The sequence below is a fragment of the Myotis daubentonii genome, chromosome Y (assembly GCF_963259705.1).
Source record: "Myotis daubentonii chromosome Y, mMyoDau2.1, whole genome shotgun sequence".
NCBI lineage: Eukaryota > Metazoa > Chordata > Mammalia > Chiroptera > Vespertilionidae > Myotis > Myotis daubentonii.
Window position 1 is genome coordinate 11,335,084 of NC_081862.1, and position 9,395 is coordinate 11,344,478.

The 9,395-nt window shown below is 33.5% G+C and overlaps 1 pseudogene; it reads right to left on the minus strand.

Annotated features, from left to right (window-relative positions):
* Positions 1–344: 344 nt before the first annotated feature.
* Positions 345–444, minus strand: LOC132225669 (U6 spliceosomal RNA; annotated as a pseudogene).
* Between the last annotated feature and the right edge of the window lie 8,951 nt (positions 445–9,395).

The window sequence follows — 9,395 nt, forward strand, 5'->3', positions numbered from 1 at the left end:
TTGTAGGTGGGTCTCTTATATATATTGGTGGTGTCTTTTCTATCCATTCAGCCACTTGATGGTTTTTGATTGGTGCATTTAGTCCATGTACATTAAAAGTTATTAATGAAATGTACTTGTTTGTAGCAATTTTTATTTTTTTGTCTTTTTTCTTTCTTAGCTTTTTATTCTTTTTACACCAGTCCCTTAAACATTTCTTGCATTGCTGGCATTGTGGTGATATACTCCCTTGCCTTTTTTTGTCTGTGAAGCTTATTTCCCCTTCAATTTTGAATGATAGCTTTGCTGAATATAGTATTCTTGGATTTAACCCCTTGCCTTGCATAATTTTTTTAAATTTCCTTAAAAATATGAGATGTTTCACGAATTTGTCTGTCATCCTTGCGCAGGTGCCATGCTAATATTTGTATCATTCCAATTTTATTATATTTACTGATGAAGTAAGCATAGACCCCCATTTAATATAAATTAAAATGGCAAATGTTAAAGACAAAAAAGAATCTTAAAGGTAACAGAGACAGAAAATTGCCTACAAAGAATTTCCAATTATCATGTCAGCTGACTTCTCATTAGTAACACTTCAGGCCAAAAGAGAGTGGCATGAAGTAATCAAAGTTATTAAAAGCAAGAACCTAAATCCAAGATTGCTGTATCTAGCTGGGCTATCCATTAAATTGAAGGAGAAATTAAAAGCTTTTCAGACAAAGAAAGCTTGCAAACCAGCAATGCAAGAAATGTTAGAGACTGCTTTAAGAGGAAGAAGAAAAGGAGAGATCATAGTGATAAAGAAAATTGAAATGGCAATAAATAAATATCAATAATAACTTTAAATATAAGTGGGTTAAATGCTCCAATTCAAAAGATACAGAGTAGGTTAATGGATAAGAAAATATGACATATATATATATATATATATATATATATATATATATATATATATATATATATTCTACAAGAGATCCACCTCAAAACAAAAGATTAACACAGAATAAAAAGATGAAATATATATTCTATGAGTAGAGAAAGAAAAATTAAAAGGTGGGTTAGCAATGCTCATATCAGACAAAATAGACTTCATAAAAAAATGCCATAACAAGAAACACAGAAGGCCACTACATAATGGTAATGGATTGATTTAATAAAAATATAAAACTTATAGACATATATGTACTCAATGTAGGAGCAACCAAGTTCATAAAAAATCTCTTGATAAACTTTAAGGAAGCAATACAGTCATAGCAGGGGATTTGACGCCCTACTGAAATCACTTGATAGATCTTCCAGACAAAATATTAATAAAGAAACAGAGGCCTTAAATGACACACTAGATCAGAAGGATCTGATATTTACAGAACATTTTACCCAAAATCAATAGGCTATACATTCTTCTCAAGCACACATGGAACATTCTCAAAGGTATACTACATGTTAGTACACAACCCAAGCCCATATAATTATGAACGTTGATATAATACCAAGCATCTTCTTGGAACACAATGGAATATCAACTACAAAAAAACAGAAACCCAAAACAGTCAAATACATGGAGGCTAAGCAGCATATTATTAAACAATGAATGGGTTATCAATGACACCAAGCAAGATATTAAAAACTTCCTAGAAACTAATAAAAATGAACACACAACCACTCGAAACCTATGAGACATGGTGAAAGCAATTCAGAGAGAAGTTCATAGCATTACAGACCTACCTTAAGAAACAAAAAAGCAATAATACACCATCTAACACTATAATTAAATGAATTAGAGAACAGTAAGAAAAGGAATTAGAAGGAAATAATAAAGATCAGAGTGAAAATAAATGAAATAGAAACTAGAAAAACACACACACAAGGATCAATGAGTCCTAGAGCTGGTTCTTTGAAAAAATAAGATTGATGAAGCCCTAGCCAGACTAATTAATAAACAAATAGAGAGGACTCAAATAAAATAAAATTAGAAATGAAAGAGGTGTTACAACAACAGACACCACAGAAATAGAAAGGATTGTAAGCAAATATTATGAACAACTATATGTCAACAAACTGAACAACCTGAGTGAAATGGACAAATTTCTAGAAACACAGTCTTTTCAAACTCAATAAAGAAAAATTTTAAAGACTGAGTAGGCCAATAACAACTGATAAAATTGGAGCAGTAATTTAAAAATTTTCAGCAAACAAAAGTACTGGACTAGATGGACTTACAAGAGAATTTTGCTAAACATTTAAAAAAGGAATAATGCCTATCCTCCTCAAACTATTCCAAAAAATTCAAGGGGAAGAAACTCAAGCTTTTTCTATTAAGCCCACATTACGTTAATTCCAAAACCAAAGGAAAAGAATTACAGGTCAATATCCCTGATGAAAACAAACGCAAAAATTCTAAGAAAAATATAAACAAATGGATTCAGCAATATATTACAATGACCATATGCCACGATAAAGTGGGATTTATCCTGGAGATGCAAGGCTGGTATCATATTCACAAATCAATAAATGTGATCCATTACATTATCAAATTAAAGATAACCACCATATTATCATATCAGGAGATCCAGAAAAAGCATTGGACAAAATTCAGCACCCTTTATAGAAAATAACTGTCAGTAAAATAGCAATAGAAGGGTCATATCCCAAACTAATAAAGGCCATATATGACAAAGTTATAACCAACATAATACTCAATGACAGGAACAAGATATGGATGTCCATGTTCACCACTCTTGTTCAACATAGTACAGTAAGTCCTAGACACAAAATCAGACAAGAACAGATAAAAGATATCCAAACTGGAAAGGAGGGAGTAAAACTGTCATTATTCACAGACAACTTGATATTGTAAATTTAAAATCCTAAAAATTCCACCAGGAAATGACTAGACTTAATAAATTTGGCAAGGTAGAAGGCTACAAAATCAACATTCAGAAATTATTGTCATTGTTATACACGAATAATGAACTGTGAAAGAGAAATTAAAAAAAGAAATCCCATTTATCATTGCAACAAAAAAATAAGATACCTTGAAATAAACTTAACTAAGGAGGTAAAAGACCCATAGTTAGAAAACTATAGGACATTGAAAAAAAGAAATAGAGGAAGATATAAACAAATGCAAATATATACAATGTTCATGGATTGGAATAATTAACATCATTAAAATACTACCCAAAGTTATCTATAGATTCAATACTATTCATTTTAAAATACTAAAAGCTAATACAGAATAATAAACTCAAAATGGAAAAAAGACTTAAATGTAAGGAATGAAACCATAAAAATCTTAGAAGAAAACACAAGCAGTAAAATCTCAGACATTTCACATAGCAGTATTTTTGCTAATACTTTTCTTAGGACAAAGGAAGTAAAGGAAAAAATAAATGGGACTACATCGAAATAAAAAGCTTCTGCACAGCAAATGAAACCACCATTAAAATAAAAATGCAGCCCACTGTATGTAAGAACATATTTGCCCATGATACATCTGATAAGGGTTAATAACCAATATATGTAAAGCACTCATAGCCTGGCTGGTGTTGCTCAGGTGGTGAGCATCAACTTATGAACCAGGAAGTCATGGTTTGATTCCGTCAGGGCACATGCCAGGTTGAGTGCTTGATCCCCAGTGGGGGGCATGCACCATCCAATATGTGATTCTCATGATGTTTCTTTCTCTCTCTCCCTCTCTGAAGTCAATAAAAATATATTAAAATAAATAAAGCACTCCTACGACTCAACCAAAGGAGACAAACAATCCAACTTAAAAATGGGCAGAAAACTTGAGTATACATTTCTCCATAAAAGGACATACAAATGGCCAAGAGAACTATGAAAAATGCTCAGTTACTAATCATAAAAAATTGCAAAAGAAAACCAAAATGATATATCACCTCACACATATCAGAATGGTTATCATCAAAATAACAAAAACAAGTCCTTGGCGAGGATGCATAAAAAAGGGAACACTAGTTCATTGCTGATGGGAATGCACATTGGTGCAGCCACTCTGGAAAATATAGAATTTTTTAAATAATTTAAAATGGAACTTCCTTTTGACCCAGCTATCTCACTTCTGGAAATGTACTCTAATAAATCTCAAAACACCAATCAGAAAGAATATATGCACCCCTGTTTTCATAGCAGTGTTATTTACAATAGCTAAGATCTGGAAACAGCCCAAGTACCCATCAGCAGATGAATGGATAAAAAAGCTGTGGAATACTATGCAGCTGTAAAAAAGGGATGTCTTACTCTCTGGAACAGCATGAATAGACCTGTAGAATATGATACTAAGTGAAATAAGCAAATCTGTGAAAGACAAATCGCATAATTTTGCTTTTATTGTGTGTAATCTAATGACCACAATGAATTGACCAATAAAATAAGAACCAAAGCGATGAGGCATAAAAGTGACTGACATACATTGATGTAGGATTGGTGTCATAAGAATGGATAAACTAAAGCAGTTCTATATGGGACATGACCAATGATGTAGTGAAGACCTGTTGTGGGGTGGGGGGGCAGGCGCTGTGAGAATGTGGATAAAAGGGAGATATCTGTAATGTTATCAACAATAAAAATATACATAAAAATAATCTACTGCAAGCATAAAACTTAGCCATGATTTCCAAAAACTACCTAATATGTTATGTTTACCTATTAAGATATTTTTAACTATCTCATGCTGAAACAAAAGTATTTCTCAAGCGTTAATATTTTTTAAAAGTTAGCATTTAAAAATATATAATTTTAATATGAGTAAAAATAGATGATTGTTCTCAATTAGGAACTGAGCACACTGAACTAGGACATTCATTTTGGTTAGTATATGGTGCAACTATAAAAAAAATATGAGCCCCTCTAATAGGAGAAAATTCTGACAGAACGTATTTCTCACCTGTCAGTCTCTTCAAATTAAAAAAAGCCTTCTCTATATAAGTGGGGGTAAATATACACCATACTATGATTGACAGTTTTCACTACTAAACTATAAATGGAAGGCATGTAAGCCAAAATTTAATCTCTGAAACTTGGGGTGATGAATCACCAAAGCAATCTTTTCATATCTTTATGTAGAAAGTCAGGAAACTCTTCAAAAATAGTTGTTTTTTTCTTTTTCTTGATTCTCTAACACACAGTGAAGTTGTGATCCCATGCAATAAAAGGGAGAAAATTGTCGCCTCACTTGGGAATCTTGTAGCCCGCTTTGTAGGGGAAATAAATCAGATTGAAAACATAAGATCAAAACACTGACAAAAATAAAAAGAATTAGATAAAGTAAATATTGTATTTACAATATCTATAGAAAACTACCTGATTCAATTAATAAATATTCATAAATAAACTTAAGATTAGCTGAATTGAAATAACCAAGGATTTATAGAAGAAGCCACATAGACCTATTTCTTTGTAAAGGTCTCCTAGAAAACAAATTTAGAATTTTCCATTTTAGTAATAAATTCTCCCTTATTTTTCTAGCTATAATGCTAGCTTTCTGCATTTTCCAGCCGGGATGGAGGCAGCATGGTATGTGTTAATGGGGTTGGGGGGAAGTGCGGCTGAGAGAAAGAATATGAGTCACATTTTCTCATAATGCTCTAAACCTGGGATGGGGAACTTCTGGCCCCTGGGCTATATAAGGCCAGTGAAATCATTTGGTCTGGTCCTGCCAGAGTATTAGGGGTGAGTTAAATAAATGTTTGACCAAATATAGTAGGCTCATTTGTGATAATTTTAAGTGGATGATTTTATATAGCTTTAAATGATATTATAACTATCCAAATGGCCTTGGCACAAAATAGGTTACCCAGCCCTGCTCTAAACAAATGCTGTGAAAATGTCTTTATTTGACAATGATATGACATTTATAGTTGTAAACATCAGAGAGAGTTTCAACCCAAAACAAGAAGATTGCATAATGAGGAGTGAAAGCTAATGCTCCTGATTTTATAATTTCCTGTCTGCTTTTGCATAGAAGAATATAACTGGGGGGTTAGACCCAATTTATATATCAACCTCACATTTAGGACTTCTTTATGGAGGTCTTCTAGATCATTATGGAGTACTGGAAACTGCAGGGGAAAAATTATTTTTCTCATTAATCCTATACTGAGCATCAATACTACTATCAGCAAGTCCTGTTAAAATTTTGTTTTTTTACCTATAAGTTTATCTACTTAGAGGAAACATAGAGTGAGAAAATGAAGAAGGTAAAACAGTAAAAACTGTGTTCTTTTTTAAAACCCCAGTAATCAAGAAAAACACAAGTTCGTTTAAAAAAATCTTAAAATCTATTTTGTATGTTAAGGTTGTTCAACTAATGGAACAAATGTTGGTAGATCCCAAGATGGCTTCAGAGTAGGTGAAAATGATACTGATCTGCTCTAGGTGCCAAAGTGGATATATAGTTAAGTTTTAGAGCAAGTAATTTTAATAATCAACAGAAGATTAGCAGAATTGAAATAACCAAGGATTTACAAAAGAAGCCAGAGACTTGTAAGAAGAACAGGAACCTGGGACTAGCCGTCACACCAACATGGGATGGCTGAGAAGCCACAAAAATATCTTGCCTACCAAACTTTTTCTGAAAAGTAGTATAGAATATCAACCCCACAAAGGGATCTCCAAACCAGAGCAACAGGGTTAATAAGAAAAACTCATATAAAATTTGGTTGAGAAAGTCAATATCAATTTAGTCTGCCTGAAAAGAAAAGATCATCTGCTAGAGATCCAAACACCACCATCCCAGGGTCAAATACTTTTACTGTTAATGGCACCAGCCTGGGAAATGCATGGCACACTCCAACTACTGAAAACATCACCCTCTTGAGCTCAACTTGCAAAATGGCTTAATGGCAGTGACCTTTGGAAAGCTCCTTTTCTGAAGATGTTGCTGACAGAGACAGACACAAATTGAAGTATGTAGTTTAAAAAAATATTCTTAGCATAGCAGGTGCCACCACAATGACATATTGAATAACTTGGACTTCCCTTCAACTCCCATGGTTTTGCGCCACTAAATCCCACAGAAAAATCAGAGTGCCATGCTGAGCTGGGACATTTGGGGAGGCCTTGTTTGGTAGACAAATGGAGGCTGGGTTGGTGTCTATTTCACTTGGGAGTGAAGGGTAGGGTGGATTAGTCCCAACCTTCTGCAAGTTAAGCCCTTAATGTGAAACTAATATAGCCTGACTTTTAAGAGCATTACAAATGTTCTCCCTTTTTTCTTAATTGATTCCCTTCACCCTGCATCCACCCCCTTCCCAGGCATTCAGTACACTATTGTCTGTGGTGGTGGGTTATGCATATTTGCATATAAGTTCTTTGGTTAACCTTTTCCCACCCTCCCCCTCTTTCTTGCTCCTGTCTCTGTTTTTTTCCTTTTCATTCTTTTGTTAATTTTGTTCATTAGATTTCAAATATAATTGATATGATACTTGTCTTTTTGTGACTGCCTTATTTCGTTTAGCATAACATTCTTCAGGTCTCTCCATGATGTATCAACAGGAAATTCCATACTGTTTGCCATACTGCCTGCACCAATCTGCATTCCCACCAGTGTACTAGGATTTCCTTTTCTTCACATTCTCACCAGCTCTTGCTATTTGTTGATTTATTGATGATAGCCATTCTGACAGGTATGAGATGATACCTCATTGTCATTTAATTTAAATCTCTATATTATTATTTTAATTAACATCTCTAGACAGTTTTTCATATGCCTCTTGGCTATTTGTCTAATTTAGAAAAGTGTCTATTTAGGTCTTCTGCCCACCTTTTTTTATTTATTTAGTAAATTTATTGAGATGACATTGGTTAACATAAACATACAAGTTTCAGGTGTAGGTTTATTACAAGATCTGTATATTGCACAATGTGCCTACCACTCAAAGTCAAATATTCTGTCACCAAATATTCTTTGTTATAGCAGTGTAGTATTCCATGGTATAAATGTATCACATTTTTTAATCCACTCATCTACTGATGGGCACTTAGGCTGTTTCCAAACTTTATTGGTAGTTACTGTAAATTGTGCTGCTTTGAAAATGGTGCATATATTCTTTCTGATGAGTATTTTTTATTTTGGGGGTATAATCCTAGAAGTAGTATTATTGGGTGAAATGGGAGTTCCATTTTTAATATTTTAAGGCAACTCCATGTTTTTTTCACAAGAGACTGCACCAGTCTGCATTCCCACCAGTAGTGCACAAGGGTTCCTTTTTTCTCAACATCCTCACCAGCCCTTGTTGGTGATAGCTGTTCTGACAAGTGTGAGATGGTACCTCATTGTTGTTTTGATTTGCATCTCTCAATGATTAGTGACTTTGAGCATGTTTGCATATGTCTTTTGGCCTTCTGTCTTCTTTTGAAAAGTATCTATTGAGGTCCATTGCACATTTTTTAATTGTTTTCTTTTTCTGCATCAATTGATATGTGATTTTTGTCTCTCAACTTTTTTATGTGATGTACCATGTTTATTGATTTGCAGATATTGTACCAGCCTTGCCTACCCAGAATAAATCCCCGAATAAATGCTGGATTCAATTTGCAACATTTTGTTCAGGATTTTAGCATCTGTATTCATTGGGGATATTGGCCTGTAATTCTCTTTCTTTATAGTGTCTTTATCTGGTTTTGGAATTTAGGTAATGCTGGCTTCATAAAGAGTATTTAAGTTAACCTTCCTCTTGAATTTTTTAAGAGTATCTCAGGAGGATGGGTTTTAGTTACTCTGAATGTTTGGTAAAACTTTCTGTGAATCCATCCTGACTAGGCTTTTGTTTGATGGGAGACTTTTTTTTTACTGCTTCAATTTCATCAGTAGTTATTTGCCTATTCAGGTTTTCATATTCTTCCTAATTGAGTTTTGAAAGCTTGTATTTTTCTAAAAATAAGTCTATTTCATATAGGTTGCCCAGTTTGTTGGTACAGTATTTTTTACAATCCTTTGTATTTATGTGGGTTTGCTGTTAGTTCACCTCTTTCACTTCTGATTTTGTTTATTTGGGTAATTTCTCTGAGCCTGGCTAGATGGTCATCAATCTTGTTTATCTTTTCAAAGAACAAGCTTTTGGTTGTATTGATCTTATGTACTGTGTTTGTTTTTTTGTCTCTATGTCATTTATTTGTGCTATGATCTTTAATATCTCTTTCCTTCTGGATAATGTGGGCTTTTCTTGTTGTGCTCTAATTCTTTAAGTTGCAAGGTTAGATAATTTATTACCTTGTTTTTTGAGGTAGGCCTGTATGAACTTTCCCCTCAGAACTGCTTTCACAGTGTCCTGTAGATTTTGGATTGTTGTGTTTTCACAACTTTGTTACCATGATGCTTTTTATTTCTTCTTTGATCTCTTGGGTAACCAATGATTGTTTAATAGTATGCTTTTTAGCTTCCAAGT